Genomic DNA, 16,385 nt, shown 5'->3' on the forward strand with positions numbered 1-16,385 from the left:
AAACGTCGCCATTTTACTAGCATCGGGGGTAAATACGCGTGAGAAAGTAAAAAAATGTCATGCACCTTCATGGTTTTCGTTATTTCGTCAGCCACAATACTGCCTGCGATCCCTTCGGCATAAATGATGAATCAGCGCCGTAGTACCGCCATCTTCCGTCGATAGCTCAGTTCGTAGAACGGTGGACTGTAGAGGTTCCAACCGCGGACATCCATAGGTCGCTGGTTCGAATACGGCTCGACGGAGAAAGCTTTTTTATTCTTTATGTTTTAATTAGTGATTTATTGCCACATGTGCAGCACCATATTGTACAAAGTGAATTAGAACTTGTCATACGCGTCGCGAAGTGTGCTGGCACCCAAAGTTTATATGCGAGACGATTGGGAAGGCTGCATAAACGTCGCCGTTTTACTAGCATCGGGGGTAACTATGCGTGAGAAGGTAAATAAATGTCATGCAGCTTCATGGTTCTCGTTATATCGTCAGCCTTTATACTGCCTGCGATTCCTTCAGCATAAAGGATGAATCAGCGCCGTAGTACTGCCATCTTCCGTCGATAGCTCAGTTGGTAGAACGGTGGACTGTCGAGGTTCGAACTGCGGACATCCATAGGTCGCTGGTTCGAATCCGGCTCAACGGAGCAATCTTTTTTGTTTTTTTCTTCATGTTTTATTGGTGATTTATTGCCACATATGCCGCACCATAACGTACAAAGTGAATAAAACATGTCATACGCGACACAAAGTGTGCTGGCACCCAAAGTTTATATATGAGACGATTGAGAACGTTGTAGAAACGTCACCATTTTACTATCATCGGGGGTAAATACGCGTGAGAAGTGTATTAAATGTCGTGCAGCTTCATGGTTTTCGTTATTTCGTCAGCCTCAATACTGCCTGCGATCCCTTCGGCATAAAGGATGAATCATCGCCGTAGTACTGCCATCTTCCGTCGATAGCTCAGTTGGTAGAATGGTGGACTGTAGAGGTTCGAACTGCGGACATCCATAGGTCGCTGGTTCGAATGCGGCTCAACGGAGGAATCTCTTTGTTGTAGTCTTTATGTTTTAATTAGTAATTTATTGCCACATGTGCAGCATCACAATATACAAAGTGAATTAGAACATGTCATACGCGAAACAAAAGTGCGCTGGCACCCAAACTTTATATGCGAGACGATTGGGAAGGTTGCAGGAACGTCGTCATTTTACTTGCATGGGGGGTAAATACGCGTGAGTGGGTAACAAAATGTCATGCAGCTTCATGGTTCTCGTTATTTCGTCAGCCTCTATACTGCCTGCGATTCCTTCGGCATAAAGGATGAATCAGCGCCGTAGTACCGCCATCTGCCATCGATATCTTAGTTGGTAGAGGCGTGGACTGTATAGATTTTAACTGCGTACATCCATAGCTCGCTGGTTCGAATCCGGATCGAGGGAGCAAGCTTTTTGTTGTATTCTCTATGTTTTAATTAGCGATTTATTGCTACATGTGCAGCACCATAATGTATAAAGTGAATTAGAACATGTCATACGCGTCACAAAGTGTGGTGCCACCCAAAGTTTATATGCGAGACGATGGGGAAGGTTGTAGAAACGTCGCCATTTTACTAGAATCGGGAATAAATACGCGTGAGAAGGTAGTTAAATGTCATGCAGCTTCATAGTTTTCGTTATTTCGTCAGCCGCAATACTGCCTGCGATCCGTTCGGCATAAAGGATGAATTAGCGCCTTGGTACCGCCATCTTCCATCGATAGCTCAGTTGGTAGAGCGGTGGACTGTAGAGGTTCCAACTGCGGACATCCATAGGTCGCTGGTTCAAATCCGGCTCGACGGAAATAGCTTTTTTCACTCTTTAGGCTTTAATTAGTGATTTATTGCCACATGTGCAGCACCATAATGTACCAAGTGGATCAGAACATGTCATACGCGTCGCGAAGTGTGCTGGCACCCAAAGTTTATATGCGAGACGATTCGGAAGGTTGCAGAAACGTCGCAGTTTTACTAGCATCGGGGGTAAATACGCGTGAGTGAATAAGTAAATGTCATGCAGCTTCATGGTTCTCGTTATATCGTCAGCCTTTATACTGCCTGCGATTCCTTCGGCATAAAGGATGAATCAGTGCCGTAGTACTGCCATCTTCCGTCGATATCTCAGTTGGTAGAACGGTGGAGTGTCGAGGTTCGAACTTCAGACATCCGTAGGTCGCTGGTTTGAATCTGGCTCAACAGAGCAATCTTTTTTGTTTTTTTCTTCATGTTTTAATAGTGATTTATTGCCACATGTGCCGCACCATAACGTACAAAGTGAATAAAACATGTCATACGCGACACAAAATGTGCTGGCACCCAAAGTTTATATATGAGACGATTGGGAAGGTTGTAAAAACGTCGCCATTTTACTATCATCGGGGGTAATTACGCGTGAGAAGGTAATTAAATGTCATGCAGCTTCATGGTTCTCGTTATAACGTCAGCCTTTATACTGCCTGCGATTCCTTCGGCATAAAGGATGAAACAGCGCCATAGTACTGCCATCTTCCGTCGATACCTCAGTTGGTAGAACGGTGGACTGTAGAGGTTCGAACTGCGGACATCCATAGGACGCTGGTTCGAATGCGGCTCAACGGAGGAATGTATTTGTTGTAGTCTTTATGTTTTATTAGTGATTTATTGCCCCATGTGCAGCACCATAATATACAAAGTGAATTAGAACATGTCATACACGACGCAAAGTGCGCTGGCACCCAAACTTTATATGTGAGACGATTGGGAAGGTTGCAGGAACGTCGCCATTTTACTTGCATCGGTGGTAAATACGCGTGAGTGGGTAATAAAATGTCATGCAGCTTCATGGTTCTCGTTATTTCGTCAGCCTCTATACTGCCTGCGATTCCTTCGGTATAAAGGGTGAATCAGCGCCGTAGTACCGCCATCTGCCATCGATATCTCAGTTGGTAGAGCCGTGGACTGTAATGGTCTAACTGCGTACATCCATAGCTCGCTGGTTCGAATCCGGATCGACGGAGCAAGATTTTGTTGTATTGTTTATGTTTTATTTAATGATTTATTGCCACAAGTGCAGCACCATAATGTATTAGGTGAATTAGAACATGTCATACGCGTCACAAAGTGTGCTGCCACCCAAAGTTTATATGCGAGACGGTGGAAAAGGTTGTAGAAACGTCGCCATTTTACTAGCATCGGGGGTAAATACGCGTGAGAAGGTAAATAAATGTCATGCAGCTTCATGGTTCTCGTTATTTCGTCAGCCGCAATACTGCCTGCGATCCCTTCGGCATAAAGGATGAATCTCCGCCTCTGTACCGCCATCTTCCGTCGATAGCTCAGTTGGTAAAGCGGTGGACTGTAGAGGTTCCAACTGCGGACATCCATAGGTCGCTGGTTTGAATCCGGCTCGACGGAGCAAGCTTTTTTTATTCTTTATTTTTTAATTAGTGATTTATTGCCACATGTGCAGAACCATATAGTACAAAGTGAATTAGAACTTGTCATACGCCTCACGAAGTGTGCTGGCACCCAAAGTTTATATGCGAGACGATTGGGAAGGTTGTAGAAACGCCGCCATTTTACTAGCATCGGGGGTAAATACGCGTGAGGAGGTAATTAAATGTCATGCAGCTTCATGGTTCTCGTTATATTGTCAGCCTTTATACTGCCTGCGATTCCTTTGGCATAAAGGATGAATCAGCCCCTTGGTACCACGATCTTCCGTCGATAGCTCAGTTGGTAGAGCGGTGGACTGCAGAGGTTCCAACTGCGGACAGCTATAGGTCGCTGGTTCGAATCCGGCTCAACGGAGCAATATTTTGTTTTTTTCTTCATGTTTTATTAGTGATTTATTGCCGCATGTGCCGCACAATAACGTACAAAGTGAATAAAACATGTCATACGCGACACAAAGTGTGCTGGCACCCAAATTTATATGCGAGACGATTGGGAAGGTTGTAGAAACGTCGCTATTTTACTAGCATCGGGGGTAAATACGCGTGAGAAGGTAATTATATGTCATGCAGCTTCATGGTTCTCGTTATTTTGTCAGCCTCAATACTGCCTGCGATCCCTTCGGCATAAAGGATGAATCAGCGCCTTGGTACCGCCATCTTCCGTCGATAGCTCAGTTGGTAAAGCGGTGGACTGTAGCGGTTCCAACTGCGGACATCCATAGGTCGCTGGTTCGAATCCGGCTCGACGGAGCAAGCTTTTTTTATTCTTTATTTTTTAATTAGTGATTTATTGCCACATGTGCAGAACCATATAGTACAAAGTGAATTAGAACTTGTCATACGCGTCGCGAAGTGTGCTGGCACCCAAAGTTTATATGCGAGACGATTGGGAAGGTTGTAGAAACGTCGCCATTTTACTAGCATCGGGGGTAAATACGCGTGAGAAGGTAATTAAAGGTCATGCAGCTTCATGGTTCTCGTTATATTGTCAGCCTTTAGAGTGCCTGCGATTCCTTTGGCATAAAGGATGAATCAGCCCCTTGGTACCACGATCTTCCGTCGATAGCTCAGTTGGTAGAGCGGTGGACTGCAGAGGTTCCAACTGCGGACAGCTATAGGTCGCTGGTTCGAATCCGGCTCAACGGAGCAATATTTTGTCTTTTTCTTCATGTTTTATTAGTGATTTATTGCCGCATGTGCCGCACAATAACGTACAAAGTGAATAAAACATGTCATACGCGACACAAAGTGTGCTGGCACCCAAATTTATATGCGAGACGATTGGGAAGGTTGTAGAAACGTCGCTATTTTACTAGCATCGGGGGTAAATACGCGTGAGAAGGTAATTATATGTCATGCAGCTTCATGGTTCTCGTTATTTTGTCAGCCTCAATACTGCCTGCGATCCCTTCGGCATAAAGGATGAATCAGCGCCTTGGTACCGCCATCTTCCGTCGATAGCTCAGTTGGTAAAGCGGTGGAATGTAGAGGTTCCAACTGCGGACATCCATAGGTCGCTGGTTCGAATCCGGCTCGACGGAGCAAGCTTTTTTTATTCTTTATTTTTTAATTAGTGATTTATTGCCACATGTGCAGAACCATATAGTACAAAGTGAATTAGAACTTGTCATACGCGTCGCGAAGTGTGCTGGCACCCAAAGTTTATATGCGAGACGATTGGGAAGGTTGTAGAAACGTCGCCATTTTACTAGCATCGGGGGTAAATACGCGTGAGAAGGTAATTAAATGTCATGCAGCTTCATGGTTCTCGTTATATTGTCAGCCTTTATAGTGCCTGCGATTCCTTTGGCATAAAGGATGAATCAGCCCCTTGGCACCGCGATCTTCCGTCGATAGCTCAGTTGGTAGAGCGGTGGACTGTAGAGGTTCCAACTGCAGACATCCATAGGTCGCTGGTTCGAATCCGGCTCGACGGAGCAAGCTTTTTTCACTCTTTAGGCTTTAATTAGTGATTTATTGCCACATGTGCAGCACCATAATGTACCAAGTGGATTAGAACATGTCATACGCGTCGCGAAGTGTGCTGGCACCCAAAGTTTATATGCGAGACGATTCGGAAGGTTGCAGAAACGTCGCAGTTTTACTAGCATCGGGGGTAAATACGCGTGAGTGAATAAGTAAATGTCATGCAGCTTCATGGTTCTCGTTATATCGTCAGCCTTTATACTGCCTGCGATTCCTTCGGCATAAAGGATGAATCAGTGCCCTAGTACTGCCATCTTCCGTCGATATCTCAGTTGGTAGAACGGTGGACTGTCGAGGTTCGAACTTCAGACATCCGTAGGTCGCTGGTTTGAATCTGGCTCAACAAGCAATCTTTTTTGTTTTTTTCTTCATGTTTTATTAGTGATTTATTGCCACATGTGCCGCACCATAACGTACAAAGTGAATAAAACATGTCATACGCGACACAAAATGTGCTGGCACCCAAAGTTTATATATGAGACGATTGGGAAGGTTGTAGAAACGTCGCCATTTTACTAGCATCGGGGGTAAATACGCGTGAGAAGGTAATTAAAGGTCATGCAGCTTCATGGTTCTCGTTATATTGTCAGCCTTTATAGTGCCTGCGATTCCTTTGGCATAAAGGATGAATCAGCCCCTTGGTACCACGATCTTCCGTCGATAGCTCAGTTGGTAGAGCGGTGGACTGCAGAGGTTCCAACTGCGGACAGCTATAGGTCGCTGGTTCGAATCCGGCTCAACGGAGCAATATTTTGTTTTTTTCTTCATGTTTTATTAGTGAGTTATTGCCGCATGTGCCGCACAATAACGTACAAAGTGAATAAAACATGTCATACGCGACACAAAGTGTGCTGGCACCCAAATTTATATGCGAGACGATTGGGAAGGTTGTAGAAACGTCGCTATTTTACTAGCATCGGGGGTAAATACGCGTGAGAAGGTAATTATATGTCATGCAGCTTCATGGTTCTCGTTATTTTGTCAGCCTCAATACTGCCTGCGATCCCTTCGGCATAAAGGATGAATCAGCGCCTTGGTACCGCCATCTTCCGTCGATAGCTCAGTTGGTAAAGCGGTGGAATGTAGAGGTTCCAACTGCGGACATCCATAGGTCGCTGGTTCGAATCCGGCTCGACGGAGCAAGCTTTTTTTATTCTTTATTTTTTAATTAGTGATTTATTGCCACATGTGCAGAACCATATAGTACAAAGTGAATTAGAACTTGTCATACGCGTCGCGAAGTGTGCTGGCACCCAAAGTTTATATGCGAGACGATTGGGAAGGTTGTAGAAACGTCGCCATTTTACTAGCATCGGGGGTAAATACGCGTGAGAAGGTAATTAAATGTCATGCAGCTTCATGGTTCTCGTTATATTGTCAGCCTTTATAGTGCCTGCGATTCCTTTGGCATAAAGGATGAATCAGCCCCTTGGTACCGCGATCTTCCGTCGATAGCTCAGTTGGTAGAGCGGTGGACTGTAGAGGTTCCAACTGCGGACATCCATAGGTCGCTGGTTCGAATCCGGCTCGACGGAGCAAGCTTTTTTCACTCTTTAGGCTTTAATTAGTGATTTATTGCCACATGTGCAGCACCATAATGTACCAAGTGGATTAGAACATGTCATACGCGTCGCGAAGTGTGCTGGCACCCAAAGTTTATATGCGAGACGATTCGGAAGGTTGCAGAAACGTCGCAGTTTTACTAGCATCGGGGGTAAATACGCGTGAGAAGGTAATTAAATGTCATGCAGCTTCATGGTTCTCGTTATATTGTCAGCCTTTATAGTGCCTGCGATTCCTTTGGCATAAAGGATGAATCAGCCCCTTGGTACCACGATCTTCCGTCGATAGCTCAGTTGGTAGAGCGGTGGACTGCAGAGGTTCCAACTGCGGACAGCTATAGGTCGCTGGTTCGAATCCGGCTCAACGGAGCAATATTTTGTTTTTTTCTTCATGTTTTATTAGTGATTTATTGCCGCATGTGCCGCACAATAACGTACAAAGTGAATAAAACATGTCATACGCGACACAAAGTGTGCTGGCACCCAAATTTATATGCGAGACGATTGGGAAGGTTGTAGAAACGTCGCTATTTTACTAGCATCGAGGTAAATACGCGTGAGAAGGTAATTATATGTCATGCAGCTTCATGGTTCTCGTTATTTTGTCAGCCTCAATACTGCCTGCGATCCCTTCGGCATAAAGGATGAATCAGCGCCTTGGTACCGCCATCTTCCGTCGATAGCTCAGTTGGTAAAGCGGTGGAATGTAGAGGTTCCAACTGCGGACATCCATAGGTCGCTGGTTCGAATCCGGCTCGACGGAGCAAGCTTTTTTTATTCTTTATTTTTTAATTAGTGATTTATTGCCACATGTGCAGAACCATATAGTACAAAGTGAATTAGAACTTGTCATACGCGTCGCGAAGTGTGCTGGCACCCAAAGTTTATATGCGAGACGATTGGGAAGGTTGTAGAAACGTCGCCATTTTACTAGCATCGGGGGTAAATACGCGTGAGAAGGTAATTAAATGTCATGCAGCTTCATGGTTCTCGTTATATTGTCAGCCTTTATAGTGCCTGCGATTCCTTTGGCATAAAGGATGAATCAGCCCCTTGGCACCGCGATCTTCCGTCGATAGCTCAGTTGGTAGAGCGGTGGACTGTAGAGGTTCCAACTGCGGACATCCATAGGTCGCTGGTTCGAATCCGGCTCGACGGAGCAAGCTTTTTTCACTCTTTAGGCTTTAATTAGTGATTTATTGCCACATGTGCAGCACCATAATGTACCAAGTGGATTAGAACATGTCATACGCGTCGCGAAGTGTGCTGGCACCCAAAGTTTATATGCGAGACGATTCGGAAGGTTGCAGAAACGTCGCAGTTTTACTAGCATCGGGGGTAAATACGCGTGAGTGAATAAGTAAATGTCATGCAGCTTCATGGTTCTCGTTATATCGTCAGCCTTTATACTGCCTGCGATTCCTTCGGCATAAAGGATGAATCAGTGCCGTAGTACTGCCATCTTCCGTCGATATCTCAGTTGGTAGAACGGTGGAGTGTCGAGGTTCGAACTTCAGACATCCGTAGGTCGCTGGTTTGAATCTGGCTCAACAGAGCAATCTTTTTTGTTTTTTTCTTCATGTTTTATTAGTGATTTATTGCCACATGTGCCGCACCATAACGTACAAAGTGAATAAAACATGTCATACGCGACACAAAATGTGCTGGCACCCAAAGTTTATATATGAGACGATTGGGAAGGTTGTAGAAACGTCGCCATTTTACTATCATCGGGGGTAATTACGCGTGAGAAGGTAATTAAATGTCATGCAGCTTCATGGTTCTCGTTATAACGTCAGCCTTTATACTGCCTGCGATTCCTTCGGCATAAAGGATGAAACAGCGCCATAGTACTGCCATCTTCCGTCGATAGCTCAGTTGGTAGAACGGTGGACTGTAGAGGTTCGAACTGCGGACATCCATAGGACGCTGGTTCGAATGCGGCTCAACGGAGGAATGTATTTGTTGTAGTCTTTATGTTTTATTAGTGATTTATTGCCCCATGTGCAGCACCATAATATACAAAGTGAATTAGAACATGTCATACACGACGCAAAGTGCGCTGGCACCCAAACTTTATATGTGAGACGATTGGGAAGGTTGCAGGAACGTCGCCATTTTACTTGCATCGGTGGTAAATACGCGTGAGTGGGTAATAAAATGTCATGCAGCTTCATGGTTCTCGTTATTTCGTCAGCCTCTATACTGCCTGCGATTCCTTCGGTATAAAGGATGAATCAGCGCCGTAGTACCGCCATCTGCCATCTATATCTCAGTTGGTAGAGCCGTGGACTGTAATGGTCTAACTGCGTACATCCATAGCTCGCTGGTTCGAATCCGGATCGACGGAGCAAGATTTTGTTGTATTGTTTATGTTTTATTTAATGATTTATTGCCAGAAGTGCAGCACCATAATGTATTAGGTGAATTAGAACATGTCATACGCGTCACAAAGTGTGCTGCCACCCAAAGTTTATATGCGAGACGGTGGAAAAGGTTGTAGAAACGTCGCCATTTTACTAGCATCGGGGGTAAATACGCGTGAGAAGGTAAATAAATGTCATGCAGCTTCATGGTTCTCGTTATTTCGTCAGCCGCAATACTGCCTGCGATCCCTTCGGCATAAAGGATGAATCTCCGCCTCTGTACCGCCATCTTCCGTCGATAGCTCAGTTGGTAAAGCGGTGGACTGTAGAGGTTCCAACTGCGGACATCCACAGGTCGCTGGTTTGAATCCGGCTCGACGGAGCAAGCTTTTTTTATTCTTTATTTTTTAATTAGTGATTTATTGCCACATGTGCAGAACCATATAGTACAAAGTGAATTAGAACTTGTCATACGCCTCACGAAGTGTGCTGGCACCCAAAGTTTATATGCGAGACGATTGGGAAGGTTGTAGAAACGTCGCCATTTTACTAGCATCGGGGGTAAATACGCGTGAGGAGGTAATTAAATGTCATGCAGCTTCATGGTTCTCGTTATATTGTCAGCCTTTATACTGCCTGCGATTCCTTTGGCATAAAGGATGAATCAGCCCCTTGGTACCACGATCTTCCGTCGATAGCTCAGTTGGTAGAGCGGTGGACTGCAGAGGTTCCAACTGCGGACAGCTATAGGTCGCTGGTTCGAATCCGGCTCAACGGAGCAATATTTTGTTTTTTTCTTCATGTTTTATTAGTGATTTATTGCCGCATGTGCCGCACAATAACGTACAAAGTGAATAAAACATGTCATACGCGACACAAAGTGTGCTGGCACCCAAATTTATATGCGAGACGATTGGGAAGGTTGTAGAAACGTCGCTATTTTACTAGCATCGGGGGTAAATACGCGTGAGAAGGTAATTATATGTCATGCAGCTTCATGGTTCTCGTTATTTTGTCAGCCTCAATACTGCCTGCGATCCCTTCGGCATAAAGGATGAATCAGCGCCTTGGTACCGCCATCTTCCGTCGATAGCTCAGTTGGTAAAGCGGTGGACTGTAGCGGTTCCAACTGCGGACATCCATAGGTCGCTGGTTCGAATCCGGCTCGACGGAGCAAGCTTTTTTTATTCTTTATTTTTTAATTAGTGATTTATTGCCACATGTGCAGAACCATATAGTACAAAGTGAATTAGAACTTGTCATACGCGTCGCGAAGTGTGCTGGCACCCAAAGTTTATATGCGAGACGATTGGGAAGGTTGTAGAAACGTCGCCATTTTACTAGCATCGGGGGTAAATACGCGTGAGAAGGTAATTAAAGGTCATGCAGCTTCATGGTTCTCGTTATATTGTCAGCCTTTATAGTGCCTGCGATTCCTTTGGCATAAAGGATGAATCAGCCCCTTGGTACCACGATCTTCCGTCGATAGCTCAGTTGGTATAGCGGTGGACTGCAGAGGTTCCAACTGCGGACAGCTATAGGTCGCTGGTTCGAATCCGGCTCAACGGAGCAATATTTTGTTTTTTTCTTCATGTTTTATTAGTGATTTATTGCCGCATGTGCCGCACAATAACGTACAAAGTGAATAAAACATGTAATACGCGACACAAAGTGTGCTGGCACCCAAATTTATATGCGAGACGATTGGGAAGGTTGTAGAAACGTCGCTATTTTACTAGCATCGGGGGTAAATACACGTGAGAAGGTAATTATATGTCATGCAGCTTCATGGTTCTCGTTATTTTGTCAGCCTCAATACTGCCTGCGATCCCTTCGGCATAAAGGATGAATCAGCGCCTTGGTACCGCCATCTTCCGTCGATAGCTCAGTTGGTAAAGCGGTGGAATGTAGAGGTTCCAACTGCGGACATCCATAGGTCGCTGGTTCGAATCCGGCTCGACGGAGCAAGCTTTTTTTATTCTTTATTTTTTAATTAGTGATTTATTGCCACATGTGCAGAACCATATAGTACAAAGTGAATTAGAACTTGTCATACGCGTCGCGAAGTGTGCTGGCACCCAAAGTTTATATGCGAGACGATTGGGAAGGTTGTAGAAACGTCGCCATTTTACTAGCATCGGGGGTAAATACGCGTGAGAAGGTAATTAAATGTCATGCAGCTTCATGGTTCTCGTTATATTGTCAGCCTTTATAGTGCCTGCGATTCCTTTGGCATAAAGGATGAATCAGCCCCTTGGTACCGCGATCTTCCGTCGATAGCTCAGTTGGTAGAGCGGTGGACTGTAGAGGTTCCAACTGCGGACATCCATAGGTCGCTGGTTCGAATCCGGCTCGACGGAGCAAGCTTTTTTCACTCTTTAGGCTTTAATTAGTGATTTATTGCCACATGTGCAGCACCATAATGTACCGAGTGGATTAGAACATGTCATACGCGTCGCGAAGTGTGCTGGCACCCAAAGTTTATATGCGAGACGATTCGGAAGGTTGCAGAAACGTCGCAGTTTTACTAGCATCGGGGGTAAATACGCGTGAGAAGGTAATTAAATGTCATGCAGCTTCATGGTTCTCGTTATATTGTCAGCCTTTATAGTGCCTGCGATTCCTTTGGCATAAAGGATGAATCAGCCCCTTGGTACCACGATCTTCCGTCGATAGCTCAGTTGGTAGAGCGGTGGACTGCAGAGGTTCCAACTGCGGACAGCTATAGGTCGCTGGTTCGAATCCGGCTCAACGGAGCAATATTTTGTTTTTTTCTTCATGTTTTATTAGTGATTTATTGCCGCATGTGCCGCACAATAACGTACAAAGTGAATAAAACATGTCATACGCGACACAAAGTGTGCTGGCACCCAAATTTATATGCGAGACGATTGGGAAGGTTGTAGAAACGTCGCTATTTTACTAGCATCGGGGGTAAATACGCGTGAGAAGGTAATTATATGTCATGCAGCTTCATGGTTCTCGTTATTTTGTCAGCCTCAATACTGCCTGCGATCCCTTCGGCATAAAGGATGAATCAGCGCCTTGGTACCGCCATCTTCCGTCGATAGCTCAGTTGGTAAAGCGGTGGAATGTAGAGGTTCCAACTGCGGACATCCATAGGTCGCTGGTTCGAATCCGGCTCGACGGAGCAAGCTTTCTTTATTCTTTATTTTTTAATTAGTGATTTATTGCCACATGTGCAGAACCATATAGTACAAAGTGAATTAGAACTTGTCATACGCGTCGCGAAGTGTGCTGGCACCCAAAGTTTATATGCGAGACGATTGGGAAGGTTGTAGAAACGTCGCCATTTTACTAGCATCGGGGGTAAATACGCGTGAGAAGGTAATTAAAGGTCATGCAGCTTCATGGTTCTCGTTATATTGTCAGCCTTTATAGTGCCTGCGATTCCTTTGGCATAAAGGATGAATCAGCCCCTTGGTACCACGATCTTCCGTCGATAGCTCAGTTGGTAGAGCGGTGGACTGCAGAGGTTCCAACTGCGGACAGCTATAGGTCGCTGGTTCGAATCCGGCTCAACGGAGCAATATTTTGTTTTTTTCTTCATGTTTTATTAGTGATTTATTGCCGCATGTGCCGCACAATAACGTACAAAGTGAATAAAACATGTCATACGCGACACAAAGTGTGCTGGCACCCAAATTTATATGCGAGACGATTGGGAAGGTTGTAGAAACGTCGCTATTTTACTAGCATCGGGGGTAAATACGCGTGAGAAGGTAATTATATGTCATGCAGCTTCATGGTTCTCGTTATTTTGTCAGCCTCAATACTGCCTGCGATCCCTTCGGCATAAAGGATGAATCAGCGCCTTGGTACCGCCATCTTCCGTCGATAGCTCAGTTGGTAAAGCGGTGGAATGTAGAGGTTCCAACTGCGGACATCCATAGGTCGCTGGTTCGAATCCGGCTCGACGGAGCAAGCTTTTTTTATTCTTTATTTTTTAATTAGTGATTTATTGCCACATGTGCAGAACCATATAGTAAAAAGTGAATTAGAACTTGTCATACGCGTCGCGAAGTGTGCTGGCACCCAAAGTTTATATGCGAGACGATTGGGAAGGTTGTAGAAACGTCGCCATTTTACTAGCATCGGGGGTAAATACGCGTGAGAAGGTAATTAAATGTCATGCAGCTTCATGGTTCTCGTTATATTGTCAGCCTTTATAGTGCCTGCGATTCCTTTGGCATAAAGGATGAATCAGCCCCTTGGTACCGCGATCTTCCGTCGATAGCTCAGTTGGTAGAGCGGTGGACTGTAGAGGTTCCAACTGCGGACATCCATAGGTCGCTGGTTCGAATCCGGCTCGACGGAGCAAGCTTTTTTCACTCTTTAGGCTTTAATTAGTGATTTATTGCCACATGTGCAGCACCATAATGTACCAAGTGGATTAGAACATGTCATACGCGTCGCGAAGTGTGCTGGCACCCAAAGTTTATATGCGAGACGATTCGGAAGGTTGCAGAAACGTCGCAGTTTTACTAGCATCGGGGGTAAATACGCGTGAGAAGGTAATTAAATGTCATGCAGCTTCATGGTTCTCGTTATAACGTCAGCCTTTATACTGCCTGCGATTCCTTCGGCATAAAGGATGAAACAGCGCCATAGTACTGCCATCTTCCGTCGATAGCTCAGTTGGTAGAACGGTGGACTGTAGAGGTTCGAACTGCGGACATCCATAGGTCGCTGGTTCGAATGCGGCTCAACGGAGGAATGTATTTGTTGTAGTCTTTATGTTTTATTAGTGATTTATTGCCCCATGTGCAGCACCATAATATACAAAGTGAATTAGAACATGTCATACACGACGCAAAGTGCGCTGGCACCCAAACTTTATATGCGAGACGATTGGGAAGGTTGCAGGAACGTCGCCATTTTACTTGCATCGGTGGTAAATACGCGTGAGTGGGTAATAAAATGTCATGCAGCTTCATGGTTCTCGTTATTTCGTCAGCCTCTATACTGCCTGCGATTCCTTCGGCATAAAGGATGAATCAGCGCCGTAGTACCGCCATCTGCCATCGATATCTCAGTTGGTAGAGCCGTGGACTGTAATGGTCTAACTGCGTACATCCATAGCTCGCTGGTTCGAATCCGGATCGACGGAGCAAGATTTTGTTGTATTGTTTATGTTTTATTTAATGATTTATTGCCACAAGTGCAGCACCATAATGTATTAGGTGAATTAGAACATGTCATACGCGTCACGAAGTGTGCTGCCACCCAAAGTTTATATGCGAGACGGTGGAAAAGGTTGTAGAAACGTCGCCATTTTACTAGCATCGGGGGTAAATACGCGTGAGAAGGTAATTAAAGGTCATGCAGCTTCATGGTTCTCGTTATATTGTCAGCCTTTATAGTGCCTGCGATTCCTTTGGCATAAAGGATGAATCAGCCCCTTGGTACCACGATCTTCCGTCGATAGCTCAGTTGGTAGAGCGGTGGACTGCAGAGGTTCCAACTGCGGACAGCTATAGGTCGCAGGTTCGAATCCGGCTCAACGGAGCAATATTTTGTTTTTTTCTTCATGTTTTATTAGTGATTTATTGCCGCATGTGCCGCACAATAACGTACAAAGTGAATAAAACATGTCATACGCGACACAAAGTGTGCTGGCACCCAAATTTATATGCGAGACGATTGGGAAGGTTGTAGAAACGTCGCTATTTTACTAGCATCGGGGGTAAATACGCGTGAGAAGGTAATTATATGTCATGCAGCTTCATGGTTCTCGTTATTTTGTCAGCCTCAATACTGCCTGCGATCCCTTCGGCATAAAGAATGAATCAGCGCCTTGGTACCGCCATCTTCCGTCGATAGCTCAGTTGGTAAAGCGGTGGAATGTAGAGGTTCCAACTGCGGACATCCATAGGTCGCTGGTTCGAATCCGGCTCGACGGAGCAAGCTTTTTTTATTCTTTATTTTTTAATTAGTGATTTATTGCCACATGTGCAGAACCATATAGTACAAAGTGAATTAGAACTTGTCATACGCGTCGCGAAGTGTGCTGGCACCCAAAGTTTATATGCGAGACGATTGGGAAGGTTGTAGAAACGTCGCCATTTTACTAGCATCGGGGGTAAATACGCGTGAGAAGGTAATTAAATGTCATGCAGCTTCATGGTTCTCGTTATATTGTCAGCCTTTATAGTGCCTGCGATTCCTTTGGCATAAAGGATGAATCAGCCCCTTGGTACCGCGATCTTCCGTCGATAGCTCAGTTGGTAGAGCGGTGGACTGTAGAGGTTCCAACTGCGGACATCCATAGGTCGCTGGTTCGAATCCGGCTCGACGGAGCAAGCTTTTTTCACTCTTTAGGCTTTAATTAGTGTATTATTGCCACATGTGCAGCACCATAATGTACCAAGTGGATTAGAACATGTCATACGCGTCGCGAAGTGTGCTGGCACCCAAAGTTTATATGCGAGACGATTCGGAAGGTTGCAGAAACGTCGCAGTTTTACTAGCATCGGGGGTAAATACGCGTGAGTGAATAAGTAAATGTCATGCAGCTTCATGGTTCTCGTTATATCGTCAGCCTTTATACTGCCTGCGATTCCTTCGGCATAAAGGATGAATCAGTGCCGTAGTACTGCCATCTTCCGTCGATATCTCAGTTGGTAGAACGGTGGACTGTCGAGGTTCGAACTTCAGACATCCGTAGGTCGCTGGTTTGAATCTGGCTCAACAAGCAATCTTTTTTGTTTTTTTCTTCATGTTTTATTAGTGATTTATTGCCACATGTGCCGCACCATAACGTACAAAGTGAATAAAACATGTCATACGCGATACAAAATGTGCTGGCACCCAAAGTTTATATATGAGACGATTGGGAAGGTTGTAGAAACGTCGCCATTTTACTAGCATCGGGGGTAAATACGCGTGAGAAGGTAATTAAAGGTCATGCAGCTTCATGGTTCTCGTTATATTGTCAGCCTTTATAGTGCCTGCGATTCCTTTGGCATAAAGGATGAATCAGC

The 16,385-nt window shown here is 45.1% G+C and overlaps 1 protein-coding gene and 26 non-coding genes across 27 annotated transcripts in view; all 27 read left to right on the forward strand.

Moving 5' to 3' along the window:
• LOC142803787 (uncharacterized) overlaps positions 1-16,385 on the forward strand; it is a 373,950-nt gene that overhangs the window by 220,046 nt on the left and 137,519 nt on the right. The window lies entirely within an intron of this gene.
• TRNAD-GUC (transfer RNA aspartic acid (anticodon GUC)) lies at positions 551-640 on the forward strand. The gene is given in 2 exon segments: positions 551-587; positions 605-640. It is a non-coding gene; the product is annotated as a tRNA-Asp (tRNA).
• Positions 1,748-1,837, forward strand: TRNAY-GUA (transfer RNA tyrosine (anticodon GUA)). The gene is given in 2 exon segments: positions 1,748-1,784; positions 1,802-1,837. It is a non-coding gene; the product is annotated as a tRNA-Tyr (tRNA).
• On the forward strand, positions 3,337-3,426 carry TRNAY-GUA (transfer RNA tyrosine (anticodon GUA)). The gene is given in 2 exon segments: positions 3,337-3,373; positions 3,391-3,426. It is a non-coding gene; the product is annotated as a tRNA-Tyr (tRNA).
• Positions 3,733-3,822, forward strand: TRNAC-GCA (transfer RNA cysteine (anticodon GCA)). Its single transcript is given in 2 exon segments — positions 3,733-3,769; positions 3,787-3,822. It is a non-coding gene; the product is annotated as a tRNA-Cys (tRNA).
• Positions 4,128-4,217, forward strand: TRNAY-GUA (transfer RNA tyrosine (anticodon GUA)). The gene is given in 2 exon segments: positions 4,128-4,164; positions 4,182-4,217. It is a non-coding gene; the product is annotated as a tRNA-Tyr (tRNA).
• On the forward strand, positions 4,524-4,613 carry TRNAC-GCA (transfer RNA cysteine (anticodon GCA)). Its single transcript is given in 2 exon segments — positions 4,524-4,560; positions 4,578-4,613. It is a non-coding gene; the product is annotated as a tRNA-Cys (tRNA).
• TRNAY-GUA (transfer RNA tyrosine (anticodon GUA)) lies at positions 4,919-5,008 on the forward strand. The gene is given in 2 exon segments: positions 4,919-4,955; positions 4,973-5,008. It is a non-coding gene; the product is annotated as a tRNA-Tyr (tRNA).
• Positions 5,315-5,404, forward strand: TRNAY-GUA (transfer RNA tyrosine (anticodon GUA)). The gene is given in 2 exon segments: positions 5,315-5,351; positions 5,369-5,404. It is a non-coding gene; the product is annotated as a tRNA-Tyr (tRNA).
• On the forward strand, positions 6,108-6,197 carry TRNAC-GCA (transfer RNA cysteine (anticodon GCA)). Its single transcript is given in 2 exon segments — positions 6,108-6,144; positions 6,162-6,197. It is a non-coding gene; the product is annotated as a tRNA-Cys (tRNA).
• Positions 6,503-6,592, forward strand: TRNAY-GUA (transfer RNA tyrosine (anticodon GUA)). The gene is given in 2 exon segments: positions 6,503-6,539; positions 6,557-6,592. It is a non-coding gene; the product is annotated as a tRNA-Tyr (tRNA).
• On the forward strand, positions 6,899-6,988 carry TRNAY-GUA (transfer RNA tyrosine (anticodon GUA)). The gene is given in 2 exon segments: positions 6,899-6,935; positions 6,953-6,988. It is a non-coding gene; the product is annotated as a tRNA-Tyr (tRNA).
• Positions 7,295-7,384, forward strand: TRNAC-GCA (transfer RNA cysteine (anticodon GCA)). The gene is given in 2 exon segments: positions 7,295-7,331; positions 7,349-7,384. It is a non-coding gene; the product is annotated as a tRNA-Cys (tRNA).
• On the forward strand, positions 7,689-7,778 carry TRNAY-GUA (transfer RNA tyrosine (anticodon GUA)). Its single transcript is given in 2 exon segments — positions 7,689-7,725; positions 7,743-7,778. It is a non-coding gene; the product is annotated as a tRNA-Tyr (tRNA).
• TRNAY-GUA (transfer RNA tyrosine (anticodon GUA)) lies at positions 8,085-8,174 on the forward strand. Its single transcript is given in 2 exon segments — positions 8,085-8,121; positions 8,139-8,174. It is a non-coding gene; the product is annotated as a tRNA-Tyr (tRNA).
• TRNAY-GUA (transfer RNA tyrosine (anticodon GUA)) lies at positions 9,674-9,763 on the forward strand. The gene is given in 2 exon segments: positions 9,674-9,710; positions 9,728-9,763. It is a non-coding gene; the product is annotated as a tRNA-Tyr (tRNA).
• On the forward strand, positions 10,070-10,159 carry TRNAC-GCA (transfer RNA cysteine (anticodon GCA)). The gene is given in 2 exon segments: positions 10,070-10,106; positions 10,124-10,159. It is a non-coding gene; the product is annotated as a tRNA-Cys (tRNA).
• TRNAY-GUA (transfer RNA tyrosine (anticodon GUA)) lies at positions 10,465-10,554 on the forward strand. Its single transcript is given in 2 exon segments — positions 10,465-10,501; positions 10,519-10,554. It is a non-coding gene; the product is annotated as a tRNA-Tyr (tRNA).
• On the forward strand, positions 11,256-11,345 carry TRNAY-GUA (transfer RNA tyrosine (anticodon GUA)). The gene is given in 2 exon segments: positions 11,256-11,292; positions 11,310-11,345. It is a non-coding gene; the product is annotated as a tRNA-Tyr (tRNA).
• Positions 11,652-11,741, forward strand: TRNAY-GUA (transfer RNA tyrosine (anticodon GUA)). The gene is given in 2 exon segments: positions 11,652-11,688; positions 11,706-11,741. It is a non-coding gene; the product is annotated as a tRNA-Tyr (tRNA).
• Positions 12,048-12,137, forward strand: TRNAC-GCA (transfer RNA cysteine (anticodon GCA)). The gene is given in 2 exon segments: positions 12,048-12,084; positions 12,102-12,137. It is a non-coding gene; the product is annotated as a tRNA-Cys (tRNA).
• Positions 12,443-12,532, forward strand: TRNAY-GUA (transfer RNA tyrosine (anticodon GUA)). Its single transcript is given in 2 exon segments — positions 12,443-12,479; positions 12,497-12,532. It is a non-coding gene; the product is annotated as a tRNA-Tyr (tRNA).
• Positions 12,839-12,928, forward strand: TRNAC-GCA (transfer RNA cysteine (anticodon GCA)). The gene is given in 2 exon segments: positions 12,839-12,875; positions 12,893-12,928. It is a non-coding gene; the product is annotated as a tRNA-Cys (tRNA).
• Positions 13,234-13,323, forward strand: TRNAY-GUA (transfer RNA tyrosine (anticodon GUA)). Its single transcript is given in 2 exon segments — positions 13,234-13,270; positions 13,288-13,323. It is a non-coding gene; the product is annotated as a tRNA-Tyr (tRNA).
• TRNAY-GUA (transfer RNA tyrosine (anticodon GUA)) lies at positions 13,630-13,719 on the forward strand. The gene is given in 2 exon segments: positions 13,630-13,666; positions 13,684-13,719. It is a non-coding gene; the product is annotated as a tRNA-Tyr (tRNA).
• Positions 15,216-15,305, forward strand: TRNAY-GUA (transfer RNA tyrosine (anticodon GUA)). The gene is given in 2 exon segments: positions 15,216-15,252; positions 15,270-15,305. It is a non-coding gene; the product is annotated as a tRNA-Tyr (tRNA).
• TRNAY-GUA (transfer RNA tyrosine (anticodon GUA)) lies at positions 15,612-15,701 on the forward strand. The gene is given in 2 exon segments: positions 15,612-15,648; positions 15,666-15,701. It is a non-coding gene; the product is annotated as a tRNA-Tyr (tRNA).

Source organism: Rhipicephalus microplus, chromosome 3 (genome assembly GCF_043290135.1).
Source record: "Rhipicephalus microplus isolate Deutch F79 chromosome 3, USDA_Rmic, whole genome shotgun sequence".
Taxonomy (NCBI): Eukaryota; Metazoa; Arthropoda; class Arachnida; order Ixodida; family Ixodidae; genus Rhipicephalus; species Rhipicephalus microplus.